A 15,097-nucleotide genomic window follows, 5' to 3' on the forward strand; every position below is an offset into this window, starting at 1 on the left:
GTTTTGGTGTACCTTTGAGATATATGAAAATTCTCTTAATAGATACTAAGTGAGATTCTCTAGGATCGGCCTGAAATCTAGCACAAAGACAAGTAACAAACATTATCTAGTCTATTGGCTGTCAGATATAAAAATGAGCCAACCATGCCTCTATAGCTTGAAATGTCCACAGACTTTTCAGTAGTGTTCAATTCAAGTTTAATGGCAGTGGCCATAAGAGTTTTTGTAGATGTGTAATCCATTAAGTCAAACTTCTTTAAAAGATCATGATTATATTTGGTTTGACTAATGAATATTCCATCACTAACTTGCTTAACTTGTAAACCTAGAAAGTAAGTTAGTTCTCCCATCATGCTCATTTCATATTTACTTTGCATCAGTTTGGCAAACTTTTTGCAAAGTTTGTCATCTGTAAAGCCAAATATAATATCATCTACATAAATCTGAACAAGTATACTAGAGCCATTAACATTTCTAAAGAAAATAGTTTTGTCAACAGTTGCTCTTATAAATTAATTTTCTAAAAGGAACTTTGACAAAGTATCATACCAGGCTCTAGGTGCTTGCTTCAATCCATAAATTGCTTTCAAAAGATAGTAGACATAATCTGGAAAGTTGGGGTCTTCGAAACCTGGAGGCTGACTGACATAGACTTCCGCCTCAAAATCTTTATTCAGAAATGCACTTTTGACATCCATTTGATAGACCTTGAAATTGGCATGGGCTGCATAGGCTAGAAAAATTCCGATGGCTTCAATTCTGGCAACAGGAGCAAAAGTCTCATCAAAATCTAATATTCCTTCTTGTTGGCAGTAGCCCTTAGCAACCAATCTAGCTTTATTCCTTATGACTATGCCATTTTCATCCATCTTGTTTCTGAATATCCATTTGGTGTCCATAAAATTCTTGCCTTTAGGTTTGGGTACCAACTTCCATACTTTATTTCTTTCAAATTGGTTTAGCTCTTCCTGTATAGCTAAAACCCAATCAAGATCCAACAAAGCTTCTTCTACCTTCTTTGGCTCTTCCTGAGACAGAAAGCTGCTGAATAGAAATTCATCTTGAGTTGTTTTCCTTGTTTGCACTCTTGAAGATTAATCACCAATGATCAATATATTTTGGGTGATCTCTAGTCTATTTCCTTTGTTGTAGTAGATTAGCTCTAGACGAAGAGGCCTCATAGTTATTGTAATGACCGAGAAATTACGCTTGTATTATATCTTATTAAAGATGATTTGTATGTTTAAATATGTCAGTAAGTGTGATGAGTTATAAAACCCTAGCTGTTATGTGCTACGTGTAATCTGTTTCGATCAGAACATGTTTCGGGTAATTATCGAGTGTTTTATTCTAGTTAAATGCTTTTAAATCAAAAGTTGTACGACCCAAACAGTGTTTTAATAGCCAAAATTTCATATAAAATCATTGTCCCTATTTTTCAAGTATGGCCTATAGCATCTCGATATTCTGAACATCCAGACGTTTTACAAATTTTCTCGTTTCGCGAAAAATATTCAGGGCCCCTTCGGGTGTCAAAAACCCCACAAAAATCACATTTTTATTTGTATAGGATCATGAAATTATCAAATATCATTTTCCTTTGTATTTTTGTATTATTCACAATTTTTGGATTTTTTGGCATATATTTTGTATTTATTGGATTTTTAAAAATTCAAATTTAATACCCAAAAATTGTAAAAATTGGGGCCAATTAATTTTATTAGATGTATAATCAGGGACTTAATTTTATTTAGGGGTATTATTTGTACTAATATAAATACCAGAATTATTATTAATTAATTATTAAATAATCATAAAAAAAATCAGAAAATTCAAGAAAATCCCCAATTCTCTAAAATTAGGGTTTTGAGTTCTTGGAATCAAACCTCAAATTTATCGTGATTCTGTACACAAAATTGATCATGTATGTAGTCGTTGTGAAGCTTCTTAATCGTACTTTACGATTATGTTATCAATTTTATATGTAGATTAATCGATTTTGAATTTGTGATTTTGGGTTTAATGTTCGATTTCGGGCCCTTTAATTCATTGATTGTTAGATGATTTGGTTGTTGTAAACGTTTAGATCATCGAGTTTCTGATCGATTGGCACCAAGTTCTTTCGATTTCGGCTCTGTTTCGAGCTCGCCGGAAAAGCCGTCGCCGCCACGTTCGCCGCGATTCCGGCCGCGTTATCGACGAAGGAAGAAAGAGGGAAGGTCATGGGGTGTTGTGGATTGAAAACACAGAAAAATCAAGTCTGAAATCGAGTGATTTGGCTGTGATTACTCGCCGGAACAACCACCGGCGGCTGATGTTCTTCGCGACCCGGGGGTGACCCAGTTCCAACCTGGAAATCGACCCGGGTTTGATCCAAAAACCCCCAAAATTGTTTTCTGGATTATGTTTCTTTATTTTTTAATTTAGTTTTATTTTTATAAAATCAGAAAATCAGTTTTTATTAATTAGAAAATCAAATATATAATTTGATTAAAAATAAGAATATTTTTGTAAATAATTTCTGAATTATTATCTGAATTCAGAAATTCGAAAATTTATTTATTTAAATATTTAAATATTAATTTATCTATTTATTTAATTATTTATGTATTTATTTTATTAATTATTCATTAGTTAAAGATTAATTATTTAGACTGATTAGATGTCCGATAATTGATCGGTTTAAGTGAATAACTCGTAATAATTCGAGTTGTGTTCCAATTTTTAGAGATTTGGAATGTAACCATTTATTTATTTATTTACTTATTTACAAATTACTTATTATCTATTTGAATTGATTAATTAATTATAATTAATCAATTTAACTAAATAATTTATAGTAAATTGTATTTAATTCCAAAAATTAGGGAGAAATTATTTTAAAATTTGATAATTCCTAGATAATCATTTAAATTAAAAGTAAGATTTAATTAATTCTGAATAATGTTTATAATTGATTGATAATTGATTTAATTTTATTGATTGTGTAGTAATTAAACCGTTTATCCCATTTACTCGAAACGATGACCCTTAAACTCAGAAAAATGACCCGATTCCATTAAAAAATAGTTATAAATCATAATTTCTTTCGAGAGCGAGTCGGCTTATGATAGTTATTCATTTTCAGACCTTGTTATTGATAAAGACGAGTCAAATAAATCCTGAAAAATAGGAATCGAGTTAGACACTGTTTGTTAATGTGAAAATAGGTCTAGTATCGATTCTAAAAACATTTATAAGCCTAAATTAATTATGTGCCTTACATGGTATGTGATTTACATGATTACTTGAACTCTATTTGTTAGATAATTATATACGAGTCAGATAGAATCGTCTGGGTAGACAATAAGGGCTATGTGGTTCCACTATGAGATACACGTACAATGTAAGTCATCTAAACATGTATTTTTCCTTGATAGATTCAGCACCAGCAAGGTGAATCAAGCTGGAGATAGAAAGATGTAAAGTACCTGTAGCAGGGCGTATACCAGGAAAGTTTTTCCCCTATTCTAAGTTCAGAATAGTGAATTTCTTCCAACTTTCCATGACAGCTATACCCTAATAATTCTTGTTCACAAATAATGATACACAGTTGTTGTTCTTTTATTCCTATTTCATTTCGATTCCTGATTTTTCCTAATTCATTGAATCCTCTATTCATATTCCAATAGTTACATACACATATATGCATATACTCTGATATATTCCGATGTTGGGATACATCGAAAGCATACTGATTGTTCCGGATGCTAAGCTATGGACTGGATGGTTACGATACGGGCCGGGTCTGAACCAAACCCTTGATTATTAGGCCATAGTGCCTGGTACCCTATATGTTGGTGGGTCTATGCAGTTGGGTATAGATCCGCGGTATATCCTGACTGATCAGCAGGTTATAGTACATATGTGTTGTGGATATGTTGTGAACTTGATGATTTCATTAACAAAATACCTTAGTAGATTTTACTTAGTGAAAAATGTAGCACTCGACGGATAAGGAATATAGTCCCGACGGATGACCCAATATAATCCCAACGGATGATGATTTATTATCCATCGAGTGAGTAGCTTGTGTAATAATGAGTCTGTAGCACATTTCTGCATACACCTTGTTTAGATTCTGTAGTAGCACTCAAGTCCTGTTGACTTTAATTAGATATGCAGAATAGGTTGAATAATTGTACATAGATGATGTCTTGTAATTCTGCATAAATTAAATAAAGTCAAGTGCCAGATGGCTACCCGATGGATAAACAACAATGCCACTCGATGGATGATCAACAAGGCAACCCGACGGATGATCATTTACCCGACGGATAATCAATTCAAACATCTGTTGACAGTGACAACACAGTCACATGCGTCGAGTGTATGCAAAAGGAATGTGGAAGCCTATTCAACTGGGTTTTAGAGAACAAAGAAGCATTGTCATTTCCATGCTATTATGAAGATATTCAAAGATGCTGGAATAGAGTAATGAAGGAGCACAGTATTAGACTTGATAGGTTTTGTTTTATTATCTTGTCTTATTACTTTATAATCTTGGTGATATATAAACCAAGAAGTATCAAATAGGAGAATAGAAAGCAAGAACATAATCTCAGAGAAACAATTGTAAGCTGCATCCTTAGCATTTCTCTGTAAACTTAGTTGTTCATATTTGTAAGCAGCTGTGAGCTAATCTTGCTACACAGAGTTCTCTTGATATAATATATATCTCTAGTGGATACATTCAAATCCACCAGAAAGTTTTTAAAGACTTGTATTTTTAATTACTTGTGTTTTGATTTTACTAACTTCTTATTCCGCACTTTGCAAATTAAACACTTATATATTATTAAGATATAACATTTTATAATTTGTGAAAAAGGTTCAAGAATTCCATTCAACCCCCCTTCTGTAATTCTTGTTGCATTGTTAGGGACTAACAATATGTTAGTTTATGTGTCCATTCTAGTTCATTTGGTACTCGCCGATAATGGCTTTCATTGCTCACTACAGAAATAGATGGTTGTTCAAACCAGCAGATTACCGGTTCACTTAACTTTCTCTCCTTATACTATATATATAAATGTTGCAGGCTTGTTGAGCAATTTTGGCTCACCCCTATTATTATCATTCATTTTGTTTTTCAGTTAAAGTTGAGAATGAAACTCATTCGAACCCGGGTAGTCAAGAAGTGGGTCAAGCAGCGGGACCCTCTGGCACCAAGAATATTTATTCCAATTCCAGAAGAGAGTTTTGAGATGCCAGAGCAGGTGTAACAGGATAAGTTGTAGTTGTGGTTTGAATAAAAGAAGTTTAGTTTAAAATTTATATAGATAACTGGTTTATAATAAAGAAGATTTGTAAGACGCGTTATTTGAGATATTGTAATAAAGTTGGTAAGTTGTTCTTGTTTTCACACCTTAACCTTAAAAGATCCTGAATAGTAGTAATAAGGGGTAATTATATGTTTATATTATTATTGTACAGTTTCAGTAAGGTAGTTAGTGATAGTAATACCCCAGATCTATAGCCCGGATCAGGAGGGTGTTACAGTTATCTTGATGTGTGACTGAGTTTTAATTTGAAAAAACTCCCCCTGAGTTTGTGGGTCTTTGATTTGAGGTTGGGGTTCTTTCAGTTTGTGATCTAGAATGACTTTATGATCCTGTTGAGGGTTCAATAGATGCTGAATTTTGTATTTTGACGGATGATACAGTTTGTCTTCTAAATAGATGATGTACCATGTCTCTCAACGGATGTAGAATTTTGTGCTTCATTTGTTGATCTTTCTACATATCCCTTAGAAATTATTTCTTAATGACTTTCATCGTCACTGTCATCACAATTCATCTCAACATTACCAAATTTGAGGCTTTCATGGAAACATTCATCTTGTATTCCTTAAATCTTCTTATCATCAAACACAACATGTAAAGATTTCATAACAATGTTGGTTCTTAGATTGTAGACTCTGTATGCTTTTCCAACCGCATATCCAACAAAGATACCTTCATCTGCTCTGGCATCAAAGTTTCCATGTTGCTCAGTTTGATTCCTTAAAATATAGCATTTTTAGCCAAAGACATGAAGAAAGTTTAGTGTTGGCTTCCTGTTCTTGAAATTTTGATAAGGAGTCATGCATTTTGCCTGATTGACCAAAGAAATGTTCTGATTGTAGCATGCAGTATTCACAGCTTCAGCCCAGAAATATGTTGGTAACTTTAATTCCTCTAATATGGTTCTTGCAGCTTCAATTAAGGATCTGTTTTTTCTTTCCAGTACTCCATTCTATTGTGGAGTCCTTGCTGCTGGAAACTCATACATGATTCCATTTTTTCACATAACGACCTCATTGCATAATTCTTGAACTCAGCTCCATTGTCACTCATGATTCTTCTAACCATGAGATCAGGATGATTGTTGACCTGCCTTATATGATTGATAAAGATTTCACTAGCTTCATCTTAGGACTTAAAAAAATATATCCAAGAGAACTTTGAGAAGTCATCCACAATCACTAGGCAATATCTCTTCTTTGAAATTGAAAATACATTGACTGGTCCAAACAAATCCTAGTGCAACAATTGTTGAGGTTCTTCCATTGTTGATTCAAGCTTCTTTTTGAATGATGCTTTAATTTGTTTCCCTTTTTGACAAGAATCACACAATCCATCCTTTAAGAACTCAACTTGTGGAGTGCCTCTTACTAGGTCTTTCCTGACTAATTCATTCATAGTCTTGAAGTTCAGATGAGACAGCTTCTTGTGCCACAACCAACTTTAATCTTGACTTGCTTTGCTGAAAAGACAAGTAATAGAATCTGCATTAGATGAGTAGAAGTCATCTAGGTACATATTTCCTTTTCTCACTCCAGTGAGAATCACTTTTTTATTTTCCTTGCAGGTAGCAACACAGGCTTTAGTATCGAAAGTTACAAAGTTGCCTTTGTCACACAGTTGGATGACACTGAAAATATTATGTTTGAGTCCATCCACTAGAGTGACTTCTTCAATGATGACATTGTCTTTTGGAATCAAGTCATATCCCACAGTATACCATTTGCTGTCATCTTCAAAATAATACTTTGGCCAGCTCTCTCCTTGAACTCAGTGAGCAGGTAGAGTGTCTAGTCATGTTCCTTAAGCATCCACTGTCTAGATACCATAGAATCTTTCTGTTTCGCTGCAAAGATCAAAATCAAATCAAGTTGATTTTGGTACCCAAGTTTCCTCGGGTCCTTCCTTGTTAGCCTTTTTCTTAGGTTTCTTAGGGTTTCCACCATTAGACTTAGGTGATTAAGGATAATCCTTAGTCCTAGGGGATTGACTGTGAATCCCATGATCAATTATAGAATTATCATGCATATTTTGATTACATGATATGGAATATATTGTGCAAATATGTTATTCCTCTAAGGCATGCTAAATGGAATTTGTGGCATATTTAATGCAACATAATAAGGATTTTGTGCAAATGGCATATTACCAAATTTTGCATTTAAATTCTGTGTAGACATAATAGGCATGACATTCATTGGTAATGTGGGCATGTTGGGAAAAGTGGGAGGTGCAGACATGGGTGTAGGCATAACAGATTTGCAATTAACATATAAGTGATTAATATTACCACACTTCACACAAGTTTTTCTAGGTGCATATTTAATCAGGTGTGTAGTTGTTATATTTGTTAATCCCTACTTTCCCATTCATGTTGTTCTTCCTTTTAGAATATGCCTTGACCTTAATTTTCTCCAATTTGTCACTCAACTGCTTCATTGATAGACGCCCCACATTTACTCTCTTGATTTCCTTGACTCTAATTGATTCTCCTGTAACAAAGTTCTTAGAAACTGATCCATATTTCTCATTCTGCTTAGCTAGCTTGGCTTTGCTAATTGGATTCTTTTCTATCGACGGATGTGAATCCTTGTCTTTCAACAGATATTCATTTTCATCTTTGGACGGATAAGCTTCATCATTCATCGACTCCACATCCGTTGATAAGCCATCAATCAATACCGGGTCTAGTTTCTTCTTATTCTTTTTCCAGACTTCTTCACAGAAAGACTCGATTCCTTGAATATTGGCAATTTGGGCACTTACATTCCTTGATGATTTCCAAGACTTGACTACCTCTTGCTCATGTTCAAGCTGATTTCTTAAAATTTCCTTGTTCTTCAAAGATTCAAACAGTTCATCCTTCACAATCTTGCACTCTATTTTCAGGTTCTCAAACTCAATAAATTGAGTTTCTAACACAACATTTCTCTCACTTAAAAATATAGTATTATCTTTAATTCTATTATTTTCTTTAGTGAGCGATTAAGTGTAAAACACAAGTGATATAATTCTGTAGACAAGTCATTTATGGCATCATTACACTCATATTTAGAAAGGTGTGCTAGGTTTGTCGTGATTACCTGATTGCTTGAGGAACTGACTTCTGCTTCATCTGATTTGGCCATTAGGGCTAAGTTGACATAGCTTGTTTTTTTCATCTTCGTCTTCCCCATCAGCTTCCCAATCCTTTCCTTGAGTCGAGAAATGCTTTTCCTTTTCTTTGAACAATTCAAAATATTTCTTTTTATAATCCACTGGCTCAAACCTCCTTTTTCTAAGAATAGGCTTTTTGCACTCATTGGCAAAGTGAGCACTCAAGCCACACTTGAAACATTTGAATTTTGACTTGTCCACCACGTTTCTGTTTCTCTTGGTTGCTTTAAAATTCTTTTTGAATTTGAGCTTGGAAAATCTTCTTGATAGGAAAACCAGATGTTCATCTGTGTCCTCCATTTCATCTTGACCGGGATAATCTTCATTCTCAGCCATTAGCCATTTTCCTTTGCCTTCACAAACCCTTGAGTTTGGTGCAAATTCCACAGCTTCAACCTTCAACTCTATTCCTCTCTCTTGTTCATCTACCAGTGCAACAGATCCACCTTTCTTTCTTCCTTTCTCCAATAGCTCATTTTGCTCCATTTCGAGCTCATAGGTTTTTAAGATACCGTACAGTCTCTCTAGATTAAATTCTTTATACTTTTGAGAATTCCTGAAAGAGACTATCATTGGATTCCATTCTTTTGGTATATATCTCAAGAATTTTATATTGGAATCTTTAGTTTGGTAGATCCCTTAATACAACTTTAAATCATTCAGCAATTTTTAAAATCTACTGAAGATGTCACTCAGTGACTCACCATCTTCAAAGTGGAAGTGTTCAAACTGTTGTATGAGGAGTTGCATCTTATTTTCTCCGACTTTCTCAGTTCCCTCATATAGTACTTGGATTTGGTCCTAAATTTCCTTGGCATTGTTGCAGTTGATAACATTATCGGACAAATCTCCATCAAGACCATTGAACAAAATATTCATGGTCTTTTTGTCTTTATGAACTTGCTCAATGTCTTCATCTGTCCATTCTGACTTTAGTTTTGGATCTGTTTGCTCATTTCCAATAGCTCCTTTAATATGTCTTTCATCTTGAGAGAGTAGATGAAGGTGCATCTTCACTTTCCAATGATGATAATTTTTCTTTACCGAAAAGTGGGATCTTCACTCCAACATCCTTTCTACTCATATTGTTAGTTTGTTTTGATCTTTAAACTCTTAGTGTGTCAAGAACTTGCTCTGATACCAATTGTTATTGCCTAACAGTCTAACAATAGAATTATAGAAGGGGGTTGAATGGAATTCTGTTTTCTTTTGGAAGATTTAAAATCTCTTTTGAATATTTACATATATAGCAGTGAATGAATATGCAGTAGTGCGGATTAAAAGATTGTAAGTATTCAAATACAAAGTAGTTAAACAAGACAGTTTAAAAGCTTTCTGATGGATTGATCTTTCCACCAGAGATATATAAATAGATCCGAGAACTCTGTGATGCAAGAGTGCACATAACTGCTTACAAGTGTTTTACAAAGATGAACAGAGAGAATTCCTAACAGATGTAGTTTTTCCAATTTCTTTGTTCAACTCTTATTTTCACTTGATCGATCGATTCCTTCTAAACACTTGCTATTCTTGGTTTATATACCACCAAGTTACATATAAATAAGATAAACAGTAAAAGCAAGAATCTAGGTCTATTCGCATGTTGCTTCATTTCTCTATACTGCATCTTCGAATATCTTCAGTTAAGCATGAAAATGGAAATGTTTTTTTGTTCTCTAAAACCTGCAAGTAGGCTGCCACATTCCTTTTGTATACAATCAACCCATGTGACTATCAAGTCACTTTCCACTACTATTTGAATTTTTTATCATTTGAGACTCTAGCATTATCCATTGATACTGCTTCTTGAGTCATCCGTCGAGTCCCAAGTGGATTATCCGTTGAAAGTGTCTTGAATTTTTTGTTGAAGCTTCAAGTTTATCCGTTGATAATCAATTCTTTACCACTTGACACTATTTCACTTATACAAAATTACAAGGCATTTTCTATTTACAAGTAGCCAACCTATTTTGTATATCTTTCTAGTAGTCAACATGACTCATAGTTCACTACAACTTCTAAACTGGTAAGATGTTTGTTGCGTACAGAAATGTTCTATAAACTTGTTTAATATAAGCTACTCCATCTAATAATGGTTAAAAAAATCATTTAACTTATCTACTTAAAGTGTTTTGTTAAATTATCATCAATCATACAACATATTCCTAACATAACTCAAGCGATGAAGTTATTGTTTCAGAATCGTGAGGCGTATTTGGCTAATGTGATAGACACTAGTAAAGAAGTTCCAGCACAAGAAGCTATTCCTATTGTCAATGAATTTCCAGATGTCTTTCCAAATGATCTTCCATGGTTACCTCCCGATAGAGAGATTGAGTTTGCGATTGACTTAGCACCCAGGACGGAACTAGTATCTAAAGCTCCGTATCAAGTGGCACCAGTGGAGATGAAAGAGTTGTCAACTCAGTTGCAAGATCTTTTGGAGAAAGGAGTCATAAGGCCAAGTGTATCCCCGTGGGGCGCATGTTAGTCGCTAAACACGCGCTAATAATACACGCAAATATACGAGTTCAAAAATAGTATAGAATCTTTTCTAGTTCATTCCCACAGAGACTGTAGTGGTTAACTGATTAATTTATGCACCTAAGCAACAATATATGGTTATTATCCAATGCTAAGATGATAACAAATTGAGATTGTTTATAACTAAGAATTAACTAATAACTATAACTACGAGAATAAGACTGACTGAATTAATATATATGACAAATATGGGATTCTAACTTCATTAAATACTTCATTAAATAGCCTTATTATTCTTAACCTTAGCATGCAATAGTGATGATACTAATTAGATAACACAAAACTGATAAACGCCAACTTTCATTGCACGAGTACCATTCTACCAGACATCCACAAAAGAGATAAGAGCTGAATAGGCACCAATTATATTGAGACCCTATATGTCTATAGAATTTAACAACATAACGGTTTAAGCACAAGTTATCTATCTTGATTACACAGGGTAAGTAAGATGGTTAAAATTACCTACGGATCATGCATGACAAATACATGAACCTATGCTAGCATGGAAAGTTCTAAATCCTTAAATTCACTTTCGCTTCATTGAGAATTAACACACAATCTTATAAGTTCACGACGCTCATAAGATGAATACGCACAACCAATACTAGGATATCATACAATCACCACATACTAAGGTATCAAAACAATTTAACTAAAGGAATCCATAAATAAATCCGCTAGAACCCACGATAACAATTAGCCCATAATCGGACTCATCATCAACGTGGGTTCCGATGAAATCATGATATATAAAATGTAGTCTTTATATGAATAATTAAACCAAGTACAAACAAGAGTATAGGTTCATTAAAACAAGAAACAAGCATCCAAATTACAACTCAAAACAAAGATTCACAAGAATAAACTAGATCGTCTTCCCCTTTGTTGAATTGTGCTAAAGGTCTCTTGTCATCTTCTCCTTGCGCTTTGGTACGTCTCTTTATTAAAATGACCTAATTTGAATATATATAGCAGCCCTCAATAATCTGGAAGCCTTCCCTTTTAGAATTGTATTAGAAATAGGATTCTTGAATTCGGCATCGGCGCGGCCGCGCGCTATCACAGTGCGGGCGCGCCGTCCTTCTGGGAAAAACTCAGATTTCTTTTTAAATCTTGCTGCTTCGAGCCGGCTTTCCACGAGCTTTTATTCCAACACTACCTGGACACCAAATTAGCACCAAAATAATGCTAATTCACCTGATTACCTGAATAATGCCTAAAATGCAAAAACACTAGAAAACACATTAAAACACTTAACAAATTTAGTACAAATGCATCAATTCAAAGCTTATTAGAGCATAAATAAGTGTCATAAATGCCACTTAACAGCGCACCAGTTTTGTTTGTCAAGAAGAAAGATGGAAGTATGCGACTGTGTATTGACTATTGAGAATTGAATAAGCTGACCATTAAGAACAAGTATTTGTTACCAAGGATTGATGATTTGTTTGACCTACTGGAAGGCATTGTACGGTTTTCTAAGATTGACTTAAGATCGGGATATCATTAACTGAAGATTAACCAGAAGACATTTTGAAGACAACATTCAGAACTAGATATGAGCACTAAGATTTTTTGGTGATGGCATTTGGATTAACAAACGCACCAACAACTTTTATGGATTTGATGAATCGAGTGTTCAAGAAGTATTTGGATAAATTTGTGATTGTGTTTATAGATCACATTTTAATCTATTCCAAGACGGAAGAAGAGCATGCAGAGCATTTAAGAATAGTTCTGGAGATACTATGACAGGAGAAATTGTATGCAAAGTTTTTGAAGTGTGAATTTTGGTTAAAAGAAGTACGATTTCTTGGGCACGTAATTAGTAATGAAGGAGTGGAAGTAGATCCATCAAATATTGAAGCTATAATTAAATGGGAGAGACCAAAGGCACCAACATAGGTAAGAATCTTTATGGGATTGGCAGGTTACTATAAAAGGTTTGTGCAAGATTTTGCGAAGATAGCTACACCATTGACAAAGCTCACTAGAAAGAACCAGAAATTTGAATGGAATGAAAAATGAGGAGAGTTTCCACGAATTAAAGAAAATATTAGTATCTTCTCCGGTACTAGTCTTACTAGATGATCAAGGAAATTTTGTTATCTAGAATGACGCGTCATTTAAAGGATTGGGATGTGTTTTGATGCAACATGGTAAAGTGATAGCCTACGCTTTAAGACAATTGAAGGTGCATGAAGAGAAGTATCCAACCTATGATCTTGAATTGGCAGCTATAGTGTTTGCATTAAATATATGGAGGCAATATCTTAATGGAGAAAAGTGTGAAATCTACACGGATCACAATAGTTTGAAGTATATCTTTACCCAGAAAGAGCTGAACATGAGGCAGAGAAGATGGTTGGAATTGATCAAGGATTATGATTGTATAATTAACTATCATCCAGGAAAAGCAAATGGAGTGGCAGACGCTCTAAGCAAAAAATAAAGGTTAAACATGATCCCTTCATCTGAGGAATTGATCAAGGAATTTGAGAAGCTTGAAATAGAGGTCAGTATTTCAAGTACGTCTACAGATATATTGTGTGTTATATCTTTTCAACCAGAATTATTGGAGAAAATAAGAAGTTGTCAGGAAGAAGTAGTGAGCTATGAACAAGACAAGTAACTGGTGAAGAGAAAGGGAATCAAAAGGATGATAAAGGAATATTAATATTTCCTTCCAGAATATGGATACCCAACATGGCCGAGCTAAAAGATAAAATTCTTCGAGACGCTCACAACTCCAGATATTCAATTTATCTCGGAAGTACGAAGATGTACAGAGATTTAAGAGAAAACTTTTGCAGGCCAAGTATAAAGAAAATGATTGTCGAATGGGTGAGTAAGTGTTACATTTGCAAAAGAGTTAAAGCGGAATATCAAAGGCCCAGTGGATTGGTACAGTCATTAGACATTCTGGAATGGAACTGGGAACATCTTGCGATGGATTTTGTAGTTGGATTACCAAGGACCAAGGTAAATCATGATGCTATTTGGGTTATTATCGATATATTGACTAAGTCAGCACATTTTCTTCCTATCAACGAAAGATTTTCATTGGTTAAATTGGTTCATCTATATTTGAAGGAGATTGTAGTTCGTCATGGAGTTCCAGTGTCCATATTTTCAGATAGAGATCCCCGATTTAATTCAAGATTTTGGAGAAGTTTTCAAGATTATCTCAGAACGAAGTTGAATATGAGTATAGCGTATCATTCGCAAACATATGGTAAAAGTGAAAGGACAATTCAGAGAATCGAAGACATGCTAAGAGTATGTGCTTTGGATTTTAAAGGAAGTTGGATGAACATTTACCATTGGTTGAATTCTCCTACAACAACAGCTATCATACAAGTATTAGAATGCTGCCATACGAAGCCTTGTACGGTAGAAGATGCAGATCCCCAATATGTTGGCATGAAGTTGGTGAAAGAAATATTTTGGGTCAAGAATTGATCCAGCAGATAAAAGTAAAAGTAGAACTCATTTGAAAAAGATTAGTGGAAGCTCAAGATTTTCAACGCAAATATGTTGATCCTGCCAGAAAATATATGGAATTTGAAGTTGGAGAAGCAATGCTACTAAATATTTCACCTTGGAAAGGTTTATTATGATTTGGGAAGAAAGGAAAGCTGAGTCCGCGTTACGTTGGCCCTTTTAAGATTTTGAAGCGTGTGGGAAAGGTCTTTTACGAGCTAGCCTTACGATCATACATGCAGCATATCCACAATGTGTTCCATGTGTCAATGTTGAAGCATTATTTGCCTGATTCGAATCAGGTGATAGAGTATGAGCCAATGGCGATTCAGCCAGATTTGTCTTTTGTAGAGTGACTGGTGTAGATTTTAGACCGGTAGGAAAGAGTTCTTAGGAATAAGTCTGTGTCCTTGGTGCAAGTCTTGTGGAGGAATCCTAAGGTTGAAGAGTCGACATTAGAGTTGGAAAGCGAAATGCTAGCCAAGTATCCTCACTTGTACTCTTAAGCTGATTATGAGGATAAAATCATGTTAGGGTGGGGGAGGATGTAATATCCAGGAAAATTCTATGATTTGTTTTGTGATAAA

The sequence above is a fragment of the Apium graveolens genome, chromosome 11 (genome assembly GCF_009905375.1).
Source record: "Apium graveolens cultivar Ventura chromosome 11, ASM990537v1, whole genome shotgun sequence".
Classification (NCBI taxonomy): domain Eukaryota; kingdom Viridiplantae; phylum Streptophyta; class Magnoliopsida; order Apiales; family Apiaceae; genus Apium; species Apium graveolens.